A 25727-nucleotide genomic window follows, 5' to 3' on the forward strand; every position below is an offset into this window, starting at 1 on the left:
GTACCATAGACCTATGTAAAACACGTGTACTGTACCCTAAGCCTACGTAAACCACGTGTACTGTACTGTACCCTAGGCCTAAGTAAGCCTCGGCCACTTCAATGTTATGTTAATTTATCTCAAAACTCTTGATAATAATTATGAGAATTATTGGTAAGAAATAATAATGTGTCACTTACCTCAGCGATGAAGTGGCGGTGTTCCATTGTCACGTGGTGATGGTGGTAGTTGGGTAGGTGGGTGAGGTGGGTGGAGTGGTGGTAGTGGGGTACGTGGGGTGGTGGGTAGTGGTGGTAGGTAGTGGTTGGTTAGAAAGGTATGGGTATCAAGGGCGTCATCTGGCAGCACTGGAGATGGTGGTTCTGTAAGAGAGAAAAAACACATCTTTACTAAAGAGTCTTGGCGCACCAGACAAAATCTTAACCCCAGCAACCAATCCACGGTTTGATTACGACGACATATAGGCCATATGCAAGAACTGCCGTCGTGTACACACTGCTGTGGTATCCCGATGGGCGTTTTGCAAGAATCCTTCGATGCTTATAAAAAAAACTGCGATGCATACTACTATGGAACTATATTTTGAAACCAAACTAAAATAAACAGAATTGGATGTACTGTACATAAATTGTAGAAATCTGCAAAGGAATAATATATTTTTTTTAAGATATCCTCCATATGAAACAGCTTACGAAGATTTTATTGTTCTTTTTCAAAGAATTCCAAGTTTGTATGGGGACATCCGGCAGCCACTACTTGCCTCATCGCCGCTTACATACTTCAAATCCTCCTAACCATCACCAAAGGTAAGCCTTTAAGATAGCTAATCCAAATAATTTATGTGTAGGAATGTATGGAAGTCAAATTAATCTAAATAAACAAAAATCCTAAGTTGGAGAGTGGTGAGAGCTGCTCCATCTGGGATGATAAATCACGTCCCTTATCGGGAATGATGTCAACCCAATTTTTGTAATGAGCACAATAAATAATAATCGGCCACATTACCAAAATATATATTGCGTTAGTTTAAATACCCAGTAGCCTGTACCGGGGTAGTTGCCAGGCTCTAGCACATTTGCCAGTTTTTGCATACGTGATTTTTCCTGTTTTTGTTTTCATTATAGATGGCAACTATCAAGGATTTCCATATGCTTAATGGCAATGATGATCTACAGTACTGTACACAGCCATTCTATATTTTGTCTACAAGTATAGTAGAATCAATTGTGAACACATTGGCCTTGTATGATTCCAACAAAAATTAATAATGCCTTCCAAAATAAAAGAAATTGATGGTATTATTATCTTTTCGATCATCCAGGGAATTTTAGGATTTTAAGATCACCCATTTTTACCAGTTAGCTTTGGTTAGGATAACATTTCGATGTAGAACATTAAACTTTTAGAGGGCTATAACTTTTTCTATGAATTTATAAAAAAGAAAAGAAAAAAAGATCACATTTTTGGAAACATCAAAAAAATCTACACTGAAAAAAAATATTTTTAAATTTTTTGAGTGTTGTATATTAAACCTAAAAGATCCGTGTTTCTGTAGGATTTTATTTATTTTAAATAGTTTAACAGACAAAAATTACCCAGAATATGTACGTAGGTGATGGCAACTTCTAAATATCAACCTTCATAAATAAATATGTTTCAGAATTCGCAAATTTAACTACACAATTTCAATGCCTTTATTTTCACTTCCAGGTACAGCTGACTATTCACCTTTCACCGAAACTGAAGAAATAATTCTTGGTGTCATGGATGATGTGGAATTTTTCCGTTTACTGTACTGGGAAGATTCTGGAAATTGCTACCTAACCTAACCTCGGAATAGGCTCCCAGACCTGGAACAGATAAATTTGGCAACTTTCTGTAATTTCCCAGAATTAATCATTATTTCATCCTCTGAATTTGTTCACAGATCAGGAAAAAATGAAGAGTTTCTGGAATTTTCAGAAAATACGCCTCGGAAAAATCCGGGCCAATTTCAATTCCGAGCCTTGAAGAGTTCGGCTAAAGAAGATTCTAATGCACGTAAATTACTTTTTATGGTCTTAGCTAAGGCAGATGACTTAAGTGCATTAGCAGAAGGTTAATAGCACCAGCAGAGACTTAAGATATTATAAATACTGTAGATTCTTTTAGTGTATTCATTGACATGCAAGTTCTGTCATTCTTCTGTTGTCATTGAGAAGTATGTAATATTGAGTTTGTTTTTACGTTGTGTTTTTCTTTTTTTAGATTTTGTAAATTCTTTCTTGATTCATTTCTATGTAGTGAGTAGTCATCATGTTTTGTTATCTTGTTATATAAAATTTAATTTCATATTATAACCAAATTGGTCATCTGTTTCATTTTCCATCAGTTTATAATAAATATATAGATATGCAAAGAAATCATCATTTAACTATATCCTGTTTCATATTCATAAGGTTTATTATAAATTACAGCTCATCTTATAAAAATAATTTGACTACAGTATTTATATACAGACATATAATTTGACTGCAATACAAGGATACAATGAAAATTTGATTCATGTCTGGTTTGGTGAAGATGTGAAAATAGCAATTACAGATTTTAGGTAATGTAAGAATAGCCTAACAGAACTTACAGAAAATTCAGTAATTTTTAACAGCATTGAAATGAGCTCCCCACACTATATGAGTGGTTGGTTTGTTCTCTCCCAACACTATATGAGTGGTTGGTTTGTTCTTGTAATGTAAGGCAGGTAATGTTAAGGTGTGGGTAGAATGAGGAATCACTGCTGATACTCCCTTCACCTAATCTAAACAAAATATAAGGATTGTTTCTGTAATGCTTCTTCAGAATTCATAAACCATTTACATGAGTGGCCAAAAGAGTATGTTTTTCCAATAAGATTATGTGAAAATACCTGCATTCTGGTATTTTCCACTGACAATTAACTCAGGCTCTAAAAACTTAACCCAGGCTCTAAAAATTTAACTCAGGCTCTAAAAATTTAACTTGGGCTCTAAAAACTTATCTCGGGCTCTAAAAATCACTACAGGGTAAAGTTTCAACAAGAACTAGAATTAGGTTTCTCTTTCATTGTTGTTGTTATAGGACCTACACTGAGCACAACTGGAGGTGTTAAATGGCCACCAACATACCCCCGAGGCTTACTGTTATTGTTATGGTGAACGTACTTACAGAGAATGGACGAAGGCTAACTACGCCACACACAAGTTTAACCATGTTCCTTTCGCTTTTTCCTTCAGTAATCCCATTGTATAGCTGGTTGTGTGTTATGTATGGCGCTAGTTTTAGGTGGAATTCTTGGTGAGAGTATTACGGTCACAGTCACTGCCTTCAACTTCAACTCGGGAGTATTCAGTATAGAAGTGTAATTCTCCTTTAAAACCATTATTTTTAATGAGAAGCCACAGCGAGACCTTGGCGCCGCTTGATGGCAGAATGACCAACTATCCAAAGAAAACGTCTGTCAAATAAGGACAGACTACAGTACTATTGTTATTGAGCTTCATTTTAATGTTTCACATTTTTTCTTGGAAATAAAAAATATAATACCTTCAGAGTACAGTATAAATGACAGTTAATTTTCTAAAAAAAAATGGAAAAAAAAGGGTCACGACCTAAGGTTGAAGAAGCAACAAGTAAAGAAAACTGTGAGGGCAAACTTTTTTGGAGTGAGAGCTAAGAACTCGTAGAACAATTTACCAGAGAGTGTTGTGATGACACCGAGTGTGAGCTCATACAAGATCAAACAAGACGAACTCTGACGCAGGTACAGATACAGTACGTTCAAGAGCAAGTACATGCCCAGAGACGAGGCCGGCCGTCAAGCGGTGATCCTTCATCCAGGCAGTAAATATGACCAATATTTGTATGTATATTCAGCAAAGAGATGATATAAACGTGGTGACTATGAATGTCTTTTCAAATCATATTTTTTATTCGATACTTCAGCGTAACACAATTAATGTACAGCTATTCTCTTTGACGTCCGATTTTAAATCCGTAATTTATTCCTGAATGTCCCTGAGCGATAGTCCACTACGTCACGTTATTTCGTTTGAAAATATACTGTACTAAAATTTCTACGACATGATTTGTTCTGACAAAAAAATATTTTAGCATTTATCAGTTTTTTTTTTTTACCCCCAAAACCCCCAAAAATAATAATGGGTGACGGTGGTGTTGTGGAGGAGGTGTAATGACAGATGGGGCCAGGTTACCAACACGTAATTAGTAGCGTAAACGATTTTCTTGTTATCATTTAAGATCTATTAATTATGAGAAAAGGTATGATTCCCTTACATACAGCACTGAAGGTATTACCTAGTATTAGAGCTTGTGTGTGTGTGTGTGTGAGAGGGAGACGGGAGGGGACCCAAACCATCAATATCTCCTCCACAACTTCCCCCGACCACCACACCTCCGGCAGAATTTTTATGTCAAACTTACCACAATTTGGCTACTTGGCTCACTCCCACATACTCCAGGGGGCGACACTCCCACATACTCCAGGGGGTGACACTCCCACATACTCCAGGGGGCGACACCCCCACATACCCCCAACACATACTCCCCAGGAGGCGACGCTCCCACATACTCCAGGGGCGACATTCCCACACTCCAGGGGCGACACCCCACATAATCCCAGGGGACGATCTCCACATACTCCAGGAGGCGACACTCCCACATAATCCAGGGGCGACATTCCCACATACCCAGGGGGCGACACTCCCACATACTCAGGGGACGACCTCCCACATACTCCAGACATTACATACCCAGGGGCGACACCCCACAATCCCAGGGACGATACTCCCACATACTCCCACACTCCCACATACCCAGGGGGCGACACTCCACATACCCAAAGGACGACACTCCCACATACTCCAGGGGGCGACACTCCCACATACTCAGGGACGACACTACCACATACCCAGGGGCGACATCCCCACATACTCCCAGGGGACGATACTCCCCACATACCCAGGGGCGACATTCCACATACTCCAGGGGCGACATCCCCACATACCCCAGGGACGATACTCCCACATACCCAGGGCGACCCACATACCCAGGGGCACTCCCACATACCCAGGGGCGACACTCCCACATACTCAGAGGGTGACACTCCCACATATTCCAGGGGCGACACTCCCACATACTCCAGGGGCGACACCCCACACCCCAGGGGACGATACTCCCACATACTCCCAGGAGGCGACACTCCCACATACCCACGATACTCCCAGGGACGATACTCCCACATGATCCCACATCCAGGGGGGGCTGGAGGCGACACTCCCACATACTGACACCCACATACTCCCAGGGGACGATACTCCCACATACCCAGGGGGCGACACTCCCACATACCCAGACAACATCCCACATACTACTGCCAGGAGGCGACACTCCCACATACTGCAGGGTGACACCCCCACATACTCCCAGGGGACGATACTCCCACATACTCAGGGGGCGACACTCCACATATACACTTACCCCATAGGGTCGACACTCCACATACTCCAGAGGGTGACACTCCCACATACCCCAGGGCGGCACTGCCATACACCCTTCCAGGGGACACTCCCAGGGGTAACACTCCATACACTCCCAGGGGTGACACACATACTCCCACATTTGCTCCCAGGGGACACTCCCACATACTCCCAGGGGCGACACTCCCACATACCCCAGGCACTGCCATGCACTCCTGTACATTCGGGCGACACTCCCAGGGGCTACACTGACACTCCCAGGGGCGACACTCCCAGGGGCGACACTCCCAGGGGCGACACTCCCAGGGGGGGCGACACTCACATACACTCCCAGGGGGGCGACACTCCCAGGGGGGGGGCGACACCCCCAGGGGGCGACGCTCCCAGCTGGCTAGGTTCTCACCAGCAGGAGGCTGGGGGCGGTACAGTAAGCTGGTAACGTCTTAATGCCTACAAGAGAAGAGGCTCACACACTCGCCTCTCTGTATCGATTAATTATTATTGAAGCTTATAGCAAAGACTTAAGATGGCCCCAGTTAACCTAAGATGACTTCAAATGATCACAGCTGACCTAAGATGACCTCAGCTGACCTCAGATGACTTCAAATGAACACAGCTGACCTAAGATGACCTCAGATGACTCTAGCTGACCAAAGATGATCTCAGATGACTTCAGGTTCGTGTGGTTGTGTTGATATACATTAAGGGTTAATGAATTAGCTCTCTCTCTCTCTCTCTCTCACCCCTTAAGACAATGGTATGTTAAAGGTGACCTACTGTTCGTTAGGTTAGGTTAGGTTAGGTTAGGTTAGATTAGGTTAAATTTTATTAAATTAGGTGAGGTCGGGATTGGTTTGGTGGTTTTAGAGAGAGAGAGAGAGAGAGAGAGTATATTCAGATAGAACACACGCTGGCAGACAGACAGACAGACAGACAGACAGACAGACAGACAGACAGACAGACAGACAGATAGACAGACAGACAGACAGACAGACAGACAGACTGTAATGGAATGTACAGACGAAATGTTCTAAGAAACTCGGATGGGCCAAGTTAACATTACCGAAATTCTCTTCCTGATTGGTTTATGAGCTTTACCACTCCCAAGATGTCTGGGAGAGTGATGGTAGAGGAGGAGGAGAGTGATGGTAGAGGAGGAGAGGATGGTAGAGGAGGAGGAGAGTGATGGAGAGAGGAGGAGAGTGATGGTAGAGGAGGAGAGTGGTGGTAGAGGGAGGAGAGTGATGGTAGAGGAGGAGAGTGATGGAGAGGAGGAGAGTGATGGTAGAGGAGGAGAGTGATGGTAGAGGAGGAGGAGAGGATGTAGAGGGAGGAGAGTGATGGTAGAGGAGGAGGAGAGGATGGTAGAGAGGAGAGTGATGGTAGAGGAGGAGGAGAGAGTGATGGTAGAGGAGGAGAGTGATGGTAGAGGAGGAGGAGAGTGATGGTAGAGGAGGAGAGTGATGGTAGAGGAGGAGAGTGATGGTAGAGGAGGAGAGTGATGGTGGGAGGTGATGGTAGAGGAGAGTGATGGAGGAGAGTGATGGTGGGGGAGGAGGAGTGATGGTAGAGGAGGTGGAGGAGGAGGTGATGGTGGGAGGAGGAGGAGGAGGAGATGAGGAGGTGAGGTAGAGGAGGAGAGTGATGGTAGTGAGAGGAGGAGGGAGGAGGAGGAGGAGAGGAGGAGGAGGAGGAGAGGAGAGGAGGGAGAGGAGGAGGAGGGAGAGTGATGGAGAGAGGAGAGTGATGGTAGAGGAGGAGGAGGAGGAGGAGGAGGAGGAAGAGGAGGAGGAGGAGGGAGTGATGGTAGGGAGGAGAGTGATGGTGAGGAGGAGGAGGAGGAGGAGGAGGAGGAGGAGGAGAGGAGGAGGAGGAGGAGAGTGATGGTAGAGGAGGAGAGTGATGGTAGAGGAGGAGGAGGAGAGAGGAGGAGGAGGAGGAAGGAGGAGGAGGAGGAGGAGAGTGATGGTAGAGGAGGAGAGTGATGGTAGAGGAGGAGGAGAGAGAGGAGGAGGAGGAAGAGGAGGAGGAGGAGGAGAGTGATGGTAGAGGAGAGTGATGGTAGAGGAGGAGGAGGAGGAGGAGGAGGAGGAGGAGGAGGAAGAGGGAGGAGGAGGAGAGTGATGGTAGAGGAGGAGGTGATGGTAGGAGGAGGAGGAGGAGGAGGGAGGAGGAGGAGGAGAGACGTGGTGTAAGGGGACTACCAATAGCAGGTCCAATTTTGGCCGCCTCACATTCAGGGTCTTCCGTGTGTGTGTGTGTGGTGTGAGTGTTTTATCTGTTGTGTTGTTTTATTTCTGTTTTTCACATGAGTAGGACAGTCAGTGCAGGCCATACCCATCTGACTGACTGACTGACTGACTAACTAACCTTGTCCATACCATAACTCAAGAACGCTAAGAGCTACAATATTCAGACTTAACAGGTATTGTGTCTGTGGTGACCCCTAAAGCCCTTGTACTTATAGTGGGGATAGGTCAAAGGTCAAGGTCACAGCAGGGAAAAGTGTTTACAGAGCTGTGGAAGGAGTTTGGGGTTACTCTCTCTCTCTCTCTCTCTCTCTCTCTCTCTCTCTCTCTCTCTCTCTCTCTCTCTCTCTCTCGTCCAGACCTTCTTGTTTATTTACCCTCTTCTCTTCTCTTCTCAATCTCTATTTTTTATTTAGCCTCTCCTTTTCTTCTTCGCCTCTTCATTAACTCTCTTCTCTCCTCCTCCCCATCTTCATTTATTTTCCCCCTCTTCCTTCCACTCCTCATCTCCAACTTACCCTCCCCCCTCTCCTCCTCCTCCTTCCCCTCCTTACCTAACCTCTCCACCCTCTACCCCTCCCCCGTCTCCTCCTTCAACTCCCTCTCCCCCCCTCCCCTCCTCACTCACCCTCCTACTCCTCCTCATTTACCATCTTTTTCTTCTCTCTCTCCTCCTTCTCTCACCTCCTCCCTGAGACACGAGTCCTTAGAGAATTTTAAAGACCTTCTCTGGCCCCAGGTGGGATGTACTCATTACTCACACGGTATACACTACGTTATAAAACTTCTATATCATGTTTATATAGACGATTTTTATACTAGCACAGATTTACGGGTTTATATCATGTTTATATAGACGATTTATATACCAGCACGGATTTACAGGTTTATATCATGTTTATATAGACGACTTTTATACCAGCACGGATTTACGGGTTTATATCATGTTTATATAGACGAATTTTATACCAGCACGGATTTACGGGTTTATATCATGTTTATATAGACGAATTTTATACCAGCACGGATTTACGGGTTTATATCATGCTTATATAGACGATTTATATACCAGCACGGATTTACAGGTTTATATCATGTTTATATAGACGACTTACGTAATATTATTGTAAATTTAGATAGATATTTACTTTTTTTTTGGGGGGGGTAGGGATTAGCCCACCTGGGCACAGGTCACTGACCCACATCGGGGCCTGGGGGGCGAAAATTTAATAATAATAGTAATTCATAGTAAATAAAATTTATAATAAAAAGTAAAATAAAATAATAATAAAAATAACAACACTGTAATAATGATAATAAAGAAAAGAAAAACAATAATCAATAGTGAGAAACGCTATATGTACAGTATGTTGTGTTGTCAATAGTAAGAGAAACAATTGAGACCCTGCAATTGTGTGTAAATGAGGCAGAAAGACAGATCATCAACCTGGGACTTGGTCACATATGGCAGCAGGGTCTACCATTAGACAACACATTATGGTTCCAATATCTTCCCAGGCGGTAGTACCTCCCTGTTTGGTAGCTGCCTGCTAATTTACATACTGATAATTTACACACAGGATTTACGTAATATTAACAATGACGTCAATATTAAACAAAGACTCTACCTTAACTAGATAACATTAACGTAACATCACTTCAGGGGGAGGAATAAAATACAAAATGGCGGCTACATTAGACTAAGACTCTACCTTGACTAGATAACATTAACTTAGCACCAGTTAAGAAAAAAATTAAATCCCCAAATCTTACCACGCGAACTCTAACGTATAAAATGGCGGCAAAAGTTAACAAAGACTCTACCTTAACTAGACACGTGGACCACTAAACACAAATTAGTTCCCCCCACCCCTCCCTCGCCACCCACCCCACAAAAATATATATATGGAACTTTTAAGACTCCTAAATAAACCTCAACTTTCTATTTTTAGTGTGAAAGTATAAAGATTTTGGAGAAAATTTTTAGTCGTCACCTGAAGCGGAAAAGTATATAGGGAAAGTCAACAGTAGAACTCTTACACCCCAGCGAGTAGTTGAGAGAGCTTTTGATGTTCTAAATGATTTATATATATATACAGTATATAGTTTAGTCTCTTCATTACCAATCGTTACAACATCATTAGCGTGTCTGTCTGTCTGTCTGTCTGTCTGTCTTGAATTCCTTGACAACGATGGTTTAATCGGTTGGTGGTTTAACTCCTGGGTAATGATGGTTTAACCCCTTGAGAATGATGGTTTAACCCCTTGAAGATGATGGTTTAACCCCTTGAGGATAATGGTTTAACCCTTGAGAATGATGATTTAATCCCTTGAGGATACTGGTTTAACCCTTGAGGATAATGGTTTAACCCTTGAGAATGATGGTTTAACCCTTGAAGATAATGGTTTAACCCCTTGAGAATGATGATTTAACTCTTTGACGTCTATGGTTTAACTCTTTCAGGATGGTAGTTTAATGACGAGAGAGAGAGAGAGAGAGTTCGTACCGTGATTCAGAGGGCAGGCAGGAGAGCGAGGCAGTGAACCAGCAGTGTGTCGCGGTGTGGCAATAATGTTTCACTCTCGTTGGGTTCACTTCCATTATTTGGTTCGAACCTGATGGAGCCACTCAGAGGGGAGGGTAACTGGGCGGAAAGTCAGTACCTGTCTTATTGCTTCACTGTTTCGAAACTTTTTTTTTTTTTAGTGTGTCGGAAATTCATTGTTTTGTTACATTAATTTACATTTTTTTTTTTGGGGTGGGGGATTGTTTTGGGTTGATGATTTGGCGTTTCACTTCGTTCGGTTATTCGCTATTCGTCATTTTATTACGTAATATTTTCTTATTTTCTCGTCTTTTGAGGATGTTTCGTTAGTTTTTGTCTCTATTTCGTTACCATCTCGTTATTTATGTTTCTCGAGTGTTGTTTTATTATCATATTCTCTTCGTATCTCGCTATTAATTATCTGTTTGTTATTGTCCGTCGGTCTGTACACCAAACACAACATTGTTCGGCTAAAACTGATTGAAAACAGTAATTGGTCCTGTGTTTGTTTATCAGGGCGACAGACGGCGTTGATGGCGCGACCAGTTTATTTACATTATCACTAAAGCTTGAAAGTTTAACGCTGTTTTTGTTAATTTGTTATTTGTTTTTGTTATAGAATGGCGTTACAGTTATCATCACTACATTAATAACTCATAAATATTATAAATGATACTTTGGCATTTTGTAAACATTTATCTAGGTCGTGTTTACCGGATTTGTTATTTTAGTTAATACTGAAAAAACACATTTGTGGTTTTAAAAGCATATCATCTATGTTTCACTCTATCACTCATCCTAACAGACAGACAGACAGACAGACAGACAGACCCGACAGACAGACAGACAGACAGACAGACAGACAGACACACACACACACACACTGTTATGAACAATTTTAGTAACAACAATTGGTATAATATTCAGGCGAGGCGGAAGTCCATGTTGTTGAGAATGATAATTATTGTGTTGTTGACTCGTTATACGCCTACTGTGTGTGTGTGTGTGTGTGTGAGAGAGAGAGAGAGTGCGTGTGCGTGTGTGTGTGTGTGTGTGAGAGAGAGTGCGTGTGCGTGTGTGTGTGTGAGAGAGAGAGAGAGTGCGTGTGTGTGTGTGTGTGTGTGAAGCTGTTAACTGTATGTCTCTCAGTTTAAGAAGAGTTTCATCAACGTGTGGAAACGAGTCTTGGTAAGAGAGACAGACAGATAAATACACAGGCAAAAGTAACGCTATATATCCCTCTAAACAGCACAGCGGGGCATAATGATCATCACCCTTCCTCCTGCAAAGAACGAGACAGACAGACAAGGGTACCTACACGCACACACACACACGGATACTTACACAAACATACATACAAGGGAACATAAACACACACGGATGAGGGTACATACACACACACACACACACACACACACACACGTGACAAGTACTTCACGAACAAGTCACTATACATCACTCGCTCTCATCCACGATTGATGGTTTAAGAGTGTGAGGCGCCAGACATCTCCTGTAGGTGCCAAAAACGGTCTTCTTCACAGCCAAGAGACGCCGTCATGTGTGGTGCTCTCAACAGATGGCGCTGACAGACCTATATGGCAACTAGAGGTGGTATTATCTCTATCTTTATCTCTCTATATATATCTCTCTCTCTCTCTCCATAAATCAATCAATCAAAAAATAAGTATTACGTTTTATTTTCTAATGGCATCAGACAGACAGACAGACAGACAGACAGACACACAGACAGACAGACACACACACACACACTTTTACACTTACACTCACCCGATTAACACACACTCATCCCCTTGTTTGGATACATTATACAGGATTGGACAGGAAGCTGAGGGTGTGTTGTGGTCACTGTGTTTGTTATTGTTGTTGTTTGTATTTGTTTTCCTTAATTGTGTTTTTGTTTAGTTAAGAGATGTGGAGACTCTATCTATCTATCTATCTATCTATCTATCTATCTATCTATCTGGGGTCTGTTAGGACTGGGGTTATGAGAACTGGGGCCCATTAAACCACTCTCCGCTGATGATCACACCATACTCATACACATACAGACACACACATGCATACATACATACACTTACACAAACAGACGTAGACAGACACACACAGAGATACAGACAGACAGACAGACAGAAACAGACACAGGTGAGCGTCCGGACAAACCCTTGTTAATGTGTCCACTGACAGCTGACAAAGAGCAGTGTGACAGATCAAGGTGGCGGCCATATCTCACTGTGACTCTACCCTCCCCTCGCCCCCCTTCCTCTCCTCTACCTGTAACAATTACTAGTGCCTGCTATTAACTGTTCTTTGTTACTATCTACTAGCAACTATTACTATCTATAACCCCAAAATATAACAACAACAACAACAGTAATAATAATAATAATAATAATAATAATAATAATAATAATAATAATAATAATAATAAAAATAAATACATGCATACAAACATACTGATGCTAACAATAATAAAGTAATAATAATAACTACACTACGACCACTACAACAACAACAACTACAACAACTAGTACTATTACAACTACAATTAATAATTAATGGCCTCCAGCCTTCCCCAATAGCCACACCTTCGCCACCATTTTATTACCGTAAAATTAAATATCCTAATACATAAGTAGCTACCCTAGCACCCTGGCTGTGTTGAATTAGTTGAGCCGCAGATCTATGCGGCATTCAGTGACTGTTGCCTCATAGTTAATATCTGCAACTGTTGTCGGCTTTGGGGCCGATGCTCTCGTTCTCCTGAGGCAGAGCAAAGCCGACCTAAGGAGAGAGAAGGACAGTCGACATCTCATCCAGGCTGTAACATAACTTCTGGGCTACTACTACTGTTCGGAGATCACCTCCGCGAGTCTGGCATAGAAGCATCTTGCACTTGGTCCCATCCCACCAGAGGTTGTGAACACTGGAGGAGTGAAGCTGCCTTGATCAACGTTCTGAATTCTCTCCCCGTATGCCCTTATCTTGTCGTTCTCGCTCCTCCTGTGTGCAGCATCGAGAGCTGAGTTACGGTGACATGCGGCCATGGGATAAAAAAAATCCTGATGTCAAAGAAGGCTCGCTGTCCCCGCATCCAGAATCCTTGAGCACTGACGTCAACACAAGCTTCGTTGGATGTGTTTGAAGTCCTATGTTGGAAATTCTCACCGTCCAATGGAAGGAGAGTCGGTTCCACCCTGACATCACGGCAGATTTCCTTCAACGGCTAGTCCTATAGTATATTAGATACCTTACATACATACAGACATACCTTACATACAGACATACATGCATAAAAATCACAACACACACACACACACACACACATACATACATACATACATACATACATACATACATACTATACTTTACCTCAAATTATATCCCAAGATGATTTGGTACATGATAATGAAAACTAGGACAGGGGAGAGAAGGGGAGAAAGGGGGAGAAGGGAAAGGAAGGGGGGTGAGAAGAGGGGAGAGAGGGGAGAGAGAAGGGGGGAAGAGGGGGGAGAAGGGGAGAGGGGAAGGGGGGAGAAGAGGGGAGAGGAGGGGAGAAGGGGAGAAGAGGGGAGAAGAGGGAGAGGGAGGGGAGAGGGAGAAGGGGAAGAGGGAGAGGGGAGAGAGGGGAGAGGGGAGAAAGAGGGAGAGGGGGAGAAGGGGAGAGGGGGAGAAAGAGGGAGGGGAGAAGAGGGGAGAAGGGAGAAGAGGGGGAGAAAGGGGAGAGGGGAGAAGAAGGAGGGAGAAGAGGGGGAAAGAGGGGGAGAAGAGGGGAGAAAGAGGGGAGAGAGGGGAGAGAGAAGGGGAGAGAAGAGGGGGAAGGGAGGAGAAGGGGAGAAGAGGGGAGGAGAAGGGGGAGAAAGAAGAAGGGGAGGTGTAGAAATATTGCTAAGTTTACTGAATGATTCCTCAGGGTGTTAAGAGATGTGACGGTGGCAGATCTTTAGCCCGGGTTAAGTCTTCAGTGACAGATCTTTTTAGTCTCCCTATCTCCATCGCTATACCATAACTATCTCTATCTCCTCTCTAACCCGGGAGAAAAATAACTCAAGACACTAATATCTTCCCCCTTTCCCACTTCTTCCCCACCCCCACCCCCACCCCCACCCCTCACACCATTAAGGCTATCTGGCCCTGTAATTGGTCGCGTGGCCGAGTCGTTAATGAGAGAACGAGGTATTAGTTGATTAATGGTGAGAGAAAATTGTTGTTATTGTCTGGGTGAGTCTTAGGTTTGTGGGGGGGAGGGATAGTGGGTGAGGAGGGATGGGTGGGGAGGGGGATGTGGGTGGGGAGGGATGTGGGTGAGGGAGGGGATGTGGGGGGGGAGGGGGATGTGGGGAGGATGTGGGGAGGGGGATGGGTGGGGAGGGGATGGGGTGGGGGGAGGGATGGTGGGGGAGGGATGGGGTGAGGAGGGATGAGGGAGGGATGGTGAGGGAGGGATGTGGGTGAGGGGGATGTGGGGAGGGGGATGTGGGGAGGGATGGTGGAGGATGGGGGAGGGATGAGGGGGGATGGGTGGGAGGGGGGATGTGGGGGAGGGGGATGTGGGTGGGGGAGGATGGGTGGGGGATGTGGGTGGGGAGAAGGGGGGATGTGGGTGGGGAGAGGGGATGTAGGTGACTGGGGGTTGAGGGCAGTGGGAGAGTATGAGTGACAAGAGGCGTATGAGGGGACACACACACACACACACACACACACACACACACACACACACACACACACACACACAGATGGTAAGAATAATGACGTGAATCTCAAAGGAATGAACTTAGTAAGTACGAAGAGGAGGAAGAGGAGGAGGAAGGAGGAGGAATAGAAACAGGAGGAGAGAAAGAAAGAACAGGAGGAGGAAGAGGAGGAGGATTGAGGAAGAAGAAGAAAGAGAACTGGAGATAGAAGAAAAGGAAGAAGATTAAGAAGAGAGGAGGAAGAGGAAGAAGAGGAAGAGGAACAGGAAGAGGAGAACAGGAGGAGAAGGAGGAAGAGGAACAGGAAGAGGAAGAAGAGGAGGAACAGGAGGAGGAGGAGGAGGAGGAGGAGGAAGAGTGATACACTCCACACAACTCCAAGTCATCGATGCATCAGGTAAAGGTTAAATTGTTTCTTGTCTGTGATGAATACACCTTCACCACCTGTCTGTCTGTCTGTCTGTCTGTCTATTTTTAGTGTCTGTCTGTCTGTCTGTCTGTTTTTAGTGTCTGTCTGTCTATCTGGTTCTAGTGTCTGTCTGTCTGTCTCTGTCTGTCTGTCTATTTTTAATGTCTGTCTGTCTGTCTGTCTGTTTTTAGTGTCGTCTGTCTATCTGGCTCTAGTGTCTGTCTGTCTGTCTGTCTGGCTGTCTATCTATTTTAATTAGTCTGTCTATCTGGTTCTAGTTTCTGTCTGTCTATTTTAGTGTCTGTTTGTTTCTAGTGGCTGGCTGTCTGTCTGTATTTCTAGTAGCTGTCTGTCTGTCTGTCTGTGTCTGTAGGCAGGTTACAGGAGAGCTACAGTGACCTTTCTTAGCCTTTGACCTCTCACTAATTGGCCGCAGGGACAGTCACTCTCGATATACTGTAAATACACACAGACAGACACAGACAGAATACACACATGAGACAGACACACAGACAGACAGACACCAGAACAGACACAGACAACACAGACAGACACACAGACAGACACACACACAGACAGACACACAGACAGACACACAACAGACATGAACAGACACACAGACAGACACATACAGAGGAAGAGGCAGAGGGGAGGAGTGTGGAAGATAGAGGGGAGGTGAGAGAAGATGGGGGAGGTGGAAGGGAGAGAGTGAGAGAGGGGTGTGAGCCAGAAAGGAAAGTAGGAGAGGGATGAGGTGAGAGGGTGAGGAGAGAATGTCTTCAGATGTGGAAATAGGAAGGAGAAGACGCGAGATTAATGGCAGATGAGGAGAAGGTATTACTGTTTTAAGGTCTCTCTCTCTCTCTCTCTCTCTCTCACACATGGAGGGGGCCGTTCATTAACATTATGGCACATCATCATTAAGGCCATTAGAACTGGATCCAAATAGAGAGGTCTGAAGTCTGGAGCCCGTGTGACTCTCTGTGAGTCTGGGGCCCATGTGAATCTTTCTGAGAGGTCTGGGGCCCATGTGACTCTTTCTGTGAGGTCTGGGGCCCATGTGAATCTTTCTGTGAGGTCTGGGGCCCATGTGAATCTTTCTGTGAGGGTCTGGGGCCTGTGTGAATCTTTCTGTGGTCTGGAGCCCGTGTGAATCTTTCTGTGAGGTCTGGGGCCCGGTGACTCTTTCTGTGAGGTCTGGGGCCCATGTGAATCTTTCTGCGAGGTTTGGGGCCCATGTTACTCTTTAATTCTCATAATTAAGAAAGAAGGCGACGGCTAATTAATCAGATGTTATATTAAGTTCCTTCTAAGGCGCCTCACTCCTAGACACACCAGACGACCAGGAGAGGCCCGGCTAGTGTTGCAATATTACCACGAACAAAGACCACAGTGTTATGATCAGTGTTGGAGAATATTACCACGAACATAACCGCTGCATCATCATGGCCAGTGTTGGATAAATTACCAAGAACAAGACAGCTACAGTGTGATCGGCGTTCGTAGTATAATGTTAACCGTAATCGTGTTCGTGGTACAGTGTTAACCTTGACCGTGTTCGTGGTACAGTGTTAACCTTGACCGTGTTCGTGGTACAGTGTTAACCTTGACCGTGTTCGTGGTACAGTGTTAACCTTGACCAGCCGCCGGTATATTAAGGGAGGGGAGGCAGATCAACTTGACATTTCGACTTGATATATAGACGAAAATCTTCCCTCGGGGACGTGACCGAGCTGACGTCTCTCTCTCTCTCTCTCTCCCCCCCCTCTGTATCTGTGTTTCGTTCTCTTTCTCCTTGTCCGTCTCTCCCACTCTCTCTAATACTCTACCTCATACCTAATACTCTGCCTCATACCTTATACTCTGCCTCATACCTAATACTCTACCTTATACCTAATACTCTGCCTCATACCTAATACTCTGCCTCATACCTAATACTCTGCCTCATACCTAATACTCTACCTCCATACCTAATACTCTGCCTCATACCCAATACCACCCACCACTCTACCTCATACCTATTCTCTGCCTCATACCTAATACTCTGCCTTATACCTTATACCACCTCACTGACTTTCCATCATACAACATCACCGACCAATTAAATAACACACTTCACCCTTTTCATGACCTAATCTGTGCCCATTTAGGAGGCCAATTTCATATGACGTCATCATCGGATCATCAACTGGTGGCTCAGGGTGACTTACTAAAGTCATCCTCGAAATACCAAGAAGAAGGTCAAGTAAAGGTGCACCTAAATTAGTGACAAGATCGCTATTGGCTACTACACTCTTCTCTCTCTCTCTCTCTCTCTCTCTCTCTCTCTATCTCTCTCTCTCTCTGTTTATCTGTCTGTCTGTCTCTCTCTCTCTCCCCTTGTCTTTATGTTGTCGTTCTGTCTTGTTCCTCTTTATCGCCTTTACTGCTCTTCCTAATACCACATATCCTCCCTTTATTACTCTTTAGCGTCATCTATGCCTCTTCACTTCCTGTTTTTCCTCTACACTTCACCCCTCGTTTATTGGAATTTATGTCTATTCCTTCATATTCTCTTTATGTCTTACTAGGAACAATAAATTTACGATAATCTATACATTACCAGAAGCCTTTAAGTCCCCCCACCCCAAAAAAAATCGCCACGTAAAATTGACCAAAAAATTTACAGCATCAATGAATTCCGATATTTATGATTTCCAGTGACGTCATACCCGCAGACATATTTGTTTACACGTGACGTCACATCCGAGAAGAGGAGAATGATTCATACGTGTGATAATGGATGACTAAAACCGGGTTACATACAGCCAGTACGAGTCTTTAAAAAAAAAACCCACATCCAAGACGAAAATAAACTTAGGAGATATTTAAATAATGAAATAGTAAATAAAATAACTAGAAAAGAATATTAAGAGAGAAGGAAGGTTTTTAATAATCCACCATCTTAGAGTAGTGGACACCATCGCTCGTACATACCCCGGATTTAACTGTGTTTTATGAAGATCATTTATCTCTTTGTGTTCTTGGCATCGTCCCCGTTTCCTCGTTCGCTCAGACACAGTGTATTAGCCCCACTCTGACGGTAATGTTGTCTAGATCTGCTGTCATAACTAATGTGGGACATATTTCTTACCTAAGTACTAGATACGTGTTTATTTGTGTGTGTTGTGTGTACGTGGAATGCAGGTAAAAATGGCCCCCAAATGGATAAACATTTATTAAAAGAATATTATTGGACAAAGGAAGGCTATAGGTAGGAGAACAAATCGTGGTGAAGTTTACCTCCGAGATTATTATAAGGTATTGGCCGGTAGGGTTAAGACCGAGATAAGAAAAGCAAGAGAATAATGAACTGAAGGTAGCAAGGAGGTGAAGTCAAACCCCAAGGGATTCTATCAAATGTATCAAACTAAAACACGAGATATGATCGAGGTGTATAAATAAGAAGGGCTAAACAAAGGTGATATAACAAATTACCAAACATCATCATTAACTGAATACGCTGGATAGCTTCAAACACAGGATCGTTAACTCGTAAGTTCGTTTGTGGTTCGTGAGCTCGAAGTGAAATTTATTTGTGCCGTTTTTTCCGAATACCGTGTACGTGTTTATCTTTGTTTATGCATTGTGTGCGTGTGAGGTGTACAAATATGTGTATGATTGTAGGCATGTGTGTGGGTGTCTAGAGTGCAGTGTGTGTGTTTACCTGTGTACCTCACCAGGTGTAAGGAGGAACAAAGAATAGCACAGGTATCTCTCCTCGTTACCCTTCCCCTCCCCCTTCCCCCTCCCCTTCCCCTCCCTCCTTCTCTCCTACCCCCTTCTCTCTACCTGTCTTTTTACCAATATTCTATAGATCTCTCTCTCTCTCTCTCTCTCTCTCTCTCTCTCTCTCTCTCTCTCTCTCTCTCTCTCCTCTTTCTCCCTACCCTCTCCTGCTTCTCTCTCTCCTCCTCTCTCTCTCTCTCTCTCTCTAACTCCTCCTTGAATATTACAAGGCCAAATCCTTTCATGGACAGCCTTCGTTGCCTCTCTGTTTTTGACCTCCGGCCTACATCTCTCTCTCTCTCTCTCTCTCTCTCTCTCTCTCTCTCTGTTTGTATAGGTAACGTTTGTGGACTTCAATAAAAATATACCAAAAGATGAAAAAAAATAACACCCAGATTTCAACAAACGAGTGAAATCTGGGGATCTTCATTCGATCACTTTCAATCAGATTTCTTTACTACATAATAAAATCTGAGTATACATTCAATATGAATTTTAATACTATAAACATTTAAAATCTAACTATTATTTTAACGATGACTGTGTTGTGTGTGTGTGTGTGTGTGTGTGTGTGTGTGTGTGTGTGTGTGTGTGTGTATATATATAAACAAACTATATAAACATAAACACAAGAAATTTAACTACACATTAATTCAAACTCACTGGTGTAGTTGATTGATGTTCAGGACCTCATTAACGTCACCTCCCCCTCACCCCCCTCCCTCGATCTTCTGTCACGGCATAGACCCTACCCCCCCTGGACCTGGAGCCCAGTCACTAACTACCTAAATTAGAGAACAATGAATACATTATCTTGGTGTATTATTGGACGCTGTATATATATGTATGTATGTATGTATGTATGTATGTGTATGTGGGGGGGGTGGTATGACTGGAAGGTTGGGCATAACTTCCACCTGTACCATAAACTAACCTAACCCTTATAAGCATATATATAATGATCAGACTCACAGCCAATCACTTCCGTTCTAATATATGACGTAGATAAATTACCTGTGCTATGTAACCAATCAGCTCACTCCTCACGAACAGGTAAATTTAAATATATACATTTCATTACACACTGGACGATGTTAATATGGAGAGAAAATACTGACTTGTCTTCCACGTTTGAACTAAGGAACTGATCTAAAAGCTTCCTTGCACAGCCTGACAGGCGGCGGTGGACGAGTGGGTAGAAGGGGTTGGTAGCACTGGTTCACGATAGAGGCTTGGTAGCACTGGTTCATGATAGGGAGGGTTGGTAGCACTGAATCTATTACGAACTGTTTGTAATCCTGATCAAACTACACAATACTGAACTCGGTTAATTATTGGCTTATAGGATGAGAGAGAGAGAGATATCATACTGGGAAAAATATTTGACAGTGAAATGTAAGAGTGAAAAAGTGAGAGTGAATAAATACGGGAGAAGAGAGAAAAACAATACTGTAATATGGCAACACCCTCTTCGACCCAAAGTTGCCACCACGTACAATAAAAAAGTCAAAAAGTAACAACAAAGCGAGTGGTTGGCAGTTTCAAGTTAATTTATCGACCCACTCATGCTGGAAACCCACTCACCAACACCCCCTCTCACCGACCTCTCACTCACTCTCTCACTCACTCACTCTCTTTTTCCTCTCTCTTTATTTCTGTATCTTCACACACACACACACACACACACACACACACACACACACACACACACACACACTTAGTCAAACAAATAAATATTCATTTGACATTCCTCTGTCAGAAACTAATTAATTATTAACACAAAGGGTAAAGTTTGTGTTATAAAAGGTTTATGCAAATTATCGGCAACAACTTCACTTGTCAGATACAAACTTTGGCAATTAAGCAACGCAACATATAAACCGCCTTGGATTGTTTTGTATTTTATAGGATTTTCTGGAGTTTTCTTGGATTTTCTGTGATTTTCTTAGGGATTTTCTTGGGTTTTCTTGAGTTATCTTTGATTTTCTTGAATTTTCTGGGATTTTCTTGGGGTTTTGGGGGGCTTTCTTGGATTTTCTTGTTGCAAATATGACGGTAATTTTGTTCTTTCAACGGGACCTGGATCATGTGAGTGCGATGGGGTCTTTATTTACATAATGAGAGAGAATTTTCAGTCGAATCTGTTAGATTTAACTATTGAACACGATACTTTTCTCAAATTGATAGAGTTATGCGTAACTGACAATGTGTTTAGAGCAAATGGGAAGTTTTACAAGCAAATATTTGGCATGAGCATGGGTAATTGTCTTTCTGCTCCTCTAGCCTGTATTTATATGGAGTTTTTTGAGTCTAGATTACTACCCAATATAGTGGACTTTATTCCTCCTTGGTATAGATATAGATGATGTTCTTTGTCTTTGGCCTAAAACAGTGACCCATTGGAATTTTAGACAAGCTTAATGATATTGTCCCAAGTATCACATTCAAAATTGAAAGAAATAAATGGATCCCTTCCATTCCTTGATATGCTTATCATGAGAAATGGCCAAAACTATAAATTTCAGGTATAAAAGATCACACAGTTAGACAGTTTCTACACTTTTATCGAATCACCTGGAGTCTACCAAAATGTCAGTTTTTCTGCTATGTTCTTAAGATGTCTGCGTATTTGTGACTGATTTGATGATGAATTGAAACACATTCGTTCCATTGCACAAAATCTTGGGTACCCTTCTGTGTTTGTTGATCGTTGTTTAAAAGGGCTAAAAATCCTTTCAAACTAGACAAATTCCTACACTTAAGAATATTTTGACTCTGCCCTATCGTAATGAATTTGTCCCGTTAGTTCGGTCCCTCAAGTTACTAAATATTAATGTTGTTTTCAAGTATGACTCAACCATTACCAATATGTTAATAAGAAATAGCCCAAGTTTGAATATAAATGGAAGTGTTTATTGTATTCCATGTAGCAAATGTAATTGTAATTATGTGTGTGTGTGTGTGTGTGTGTGTGTGTGTGTGTGTGTGTGTGTGTGTGTGTATAAATAAATAAACAAAATAATAATAATAAAAATAATAATAATAAACAATAAAATAAATAAATATTGAAGTTGATAATCATGGTAACATTATGAGATGTACTTATTACCACCATGCTATTGTACTATTCCAGATGATACTAAATGTTACATAATACTTCCTTGAGATAAATGTATAGTATATATCAGGTGCCTAAAAGAGAGCTCAGGTTCTCAACTGGCTCAGCCATGTTAATATTGTTATTATTATCCTCTGTATCTGTGTTTTTCATAATTTCAATTCAATTCGAGAGAGAGAAGGACATCAATGCCAGGAGACACAATGAGATAGATACATGATATTTCACACATAATTCCTAAAGATCTCTCTCTCTCTCTCTCTCTCTCACTCTTCATCCTTATTCATCCTCATTCTACACCTAACCCCTTTTACACCTAAATCTTCATCCTAACCAAACCTAACCTAACCTAAGTTAACCTAAACCAACCCAACCTAAACCAAACCTAAACCAAACCAAACCTAACCTGTTTCTATAATAATACGATAAAATGATGACAAATTTTAACTATAAACATTAGATCTTGTGTTTATTTTTTTAAAGTAAAATTACAAAAAAAAATCTACTTCACTAATACAGCAAGAAATATACAATGACTTATACTGCAAAAAATAACTCCAAAAGGATTATTTTCTATACTGAATATTCACTTTACACTACAAAACTAACTTTACACCATCAAATACTCACTTTTTAATATATAAAACACATTACACAACAAAATATTACTTTACGCTACAAAAACACTACAGTAAAAATTATTGCTTCAACTACAAAAAGTCACACAACAAAATATTACTTCAAGCTACATAAAGTCACACTACAAATAATTACTTTAACTACAAAATTTCCTTACACGAAACGACAAAACTTTACAGTACAGAATATAACTTCAAGCTACAAAAAACCTACAAAAACTCAACATTCCCCAGAGTTTATCACAGGTAGTAAACGAGTTCCTCACTTGTTTTTTTCAGTGAAAGTTGGGAGGTGAGAGCTGGAGTCTGTCAGCTGAGAGAAATGGAAAATGTGAGAGCAAAATGAAAGCCGTACTGCAGTCTGAGAGAGAGAGAGAGAGTGAGAGAGAGAGAGAGAGAGAGAGACTGCAGACGTCTCAGACAATACCAATGCTTCCTCCCCATTGGAAAACATTGGAACACCATTTGTGGCCGAGTCAGTCTGCCTCCTACAGTATAACACAGCACCACAAAACTCATACTGTAGAACTTTATGTCGTGAATAATGAAGATAATTCATTTTACACTACGAAATTTGTAGGAGATATCCACTTTACGAAACACTCAAGAAAATATCCACTTTACGAAACACTCAAGAAAATATCCACTTTACGAAACACTCAAGAAAATATATCCACTTTACAAAACACTCAAGGAAATATCCACTTTACAAAACACTCAAGAAAATATCCACTTTACAAAACACTCAAGAAAATATCCACTTTACGGAACTCTCAAGAAAATATCCACGTAACGAAAAAAAAAAAATACCCACATCACATCAGCATCGCACGGAAGTAGTACAATGGCAACCTTTTATTAAGAAACATTGGAACTGCATTTCTACCTGAGTCATTGTAAACCTCCAGGGCTCTCGTAAGATACAGGGGGGCAGAAGGGAAATGTAAATGGGGTGATGCAGGGGGGCAACATTAGTAGAGATTGCAGGGGATAGTGGTGACCGTACTCCGCCCTCTGCCCTGACCTGCTTTCAAAAGATCGAACGGGAAGAATATGCAGTGATGTCTCTCTCTTCATGTATAACAATGCTGAACTATACGTTAACTATACTGATCTATACACTACGTAACTATACTGAGCTATACACTAAGTAACAATACTGATCTATACATTAAGTAACTATATTGATCTAATACGTTTCTGGTTGGTTGATGGTTGGTAAGGGGAGAGACTTTCTAAAAGGAAGGAACTCAACCAACTTTATTTATTGATTTTCCACTTGTCTTTCTTTCTCTATATTTCACTTTCTCCACTTTCTTTTACTTTTTAAATCTAAGTACTTTACCTTAACTTTCTGAACCTAACAAACTACTTTCCACATCAATTTCTCCACATGTCATAGTACTTTCTACGTCCCTTTCTAAGCCACACCCAGTACTTTCCACATCACTTTCTCCACATGTCTTAGTACTTTCCACATCCCTTTCTAAGCCATACCTAGTACTTTCCACATCACTTTCTCCACATGTCTTAGTACTTTCCACATCCCTTTCTAAGCCACACCCAGTACTTTCCACATCACTTTCTCTACATGTCTTAGTACTTTCCACGTCCCTTTCTAAGCCATACCTAGTACTTTCCACATCACTTTCTCCACATGTCATAGTACTTTCCACATCCCTTTCTAAGCCACACCCAGTACTTTCCACATCACTTTCTCCACATGTCATAGTACTTTCCACATCCCTTTCTAAGCCACACCCAGTACTTTCCACATCACTTTCTCTTCACGTTTCACTCACCATCACTTTCCCTTCCTTCTGTGTTTCCTGTTCCGTGACCCACCACAGGCAAATGGAAGAGAAGCAAAAAATAACAGAGAGAGAGAAATGCATGTAGAACTACATACCAGTTTGTCTATATAAGATTCAATTTCTGAGACGACCAAAGCTGCAGTTCTGGCACACAGGAACCAGGGCAGTATATTGAGAGAGTTTCCTCGTTCCCGGAAGTTCTCATAAAATTTATGTAGTTAAGCATAATTTTCCGACACTGATTACATAAATTAAATTAGTGATTAGTGTCACAGTAATTAAAGTGTTTAATAAGCTGAAAATTAATTATGCTTATTTTATGGTTTCGCCGGATTATTGTTATTATTATTATTGTTGTTGCGTAAATGTTTTGGGTGTGTATGTGTATTTACAAAGACAACAATGTGTATTTGCCCTAAACAAGGCTATTAAAGTACTTGGGTTCATACAAAGGTGTGTTAGTTACGAGACTAGCGAGGTCATCCTAAAACTATATCTTGCGCTTGTTAGACCTCACTTGGATTACGCAGTTCAATTCTGTTCACCGTATTATAGAATGGATATAAAATCCTTAGAAATAATTCAGAGGAGAATGACAAGACTAATCCCGGGCATTAGGAGCCTTGAGTACAGAGACAGGTTAAAGCATCTTAATCTGCACTCCCTCGAGAGACGTAGAGTGAGGGGCGATATGATAGAGGTGTATAAATGGAAGTCAGGGCTAAACAAAGGGGACATTACAAAGGCACTCAAACTATCCAACCAGGAGCGAACTCGTAACAATGATTTTAAATTAGTAAAATTTAGATTTAGGCGAGAAATAGGTAAACATTGGTTTGGAAACAGAGTAGTGGATGAGTGGAACAAGTTACCAAACATCATCATTAACTCGAATACGCTAGATAGCTTCAAACATAGGTTGGATGCTTATATGAGCAATAGGGGTTGGGTGTAAACGGGACT

The 25727-nt window shown here is 42.2% G+C and overlaps 1 protein-coding gene across 2 annotated transcripts in view; it reads right to left on the reverse strand.

The window, feature by feature from the left end:
• LOC121856497 (histamine H1 receptor-like) overlaps window positions 1-25727 on the reverse strand; it is a 262478-nt gene that overhangs the window by 31414 nt on the left and 205337 nt on the right. For both annotated transcript variants that reach the window (XM_042352088.1, XM_042352089.1), the window contains one exon: window positions 180-362. The gene's annotated coding sequence lies outside the window, so the exon portion shown is untranslated. The remainder of the gene's footprint in view (window positions 1-179; window positions 363-25727) is intronic.

This window comes from Homarus americanus, unplaced genomic scaffold (genome assembly GCF_018991925.1).
Source record: "Homarus americanus isolate GMGI-L3 unplaced genomic scaffold, GMGI_Hamer_2.0 scaffold51458, whole genome shotgun sequence".
NCBI classification, from domain to species: domain Eukaryota; kingdom Metazoa; phylum Arthropoda; class Malacostraca; order Decapoda; family Nephropidae; genus Homarus; species Homarus americanus.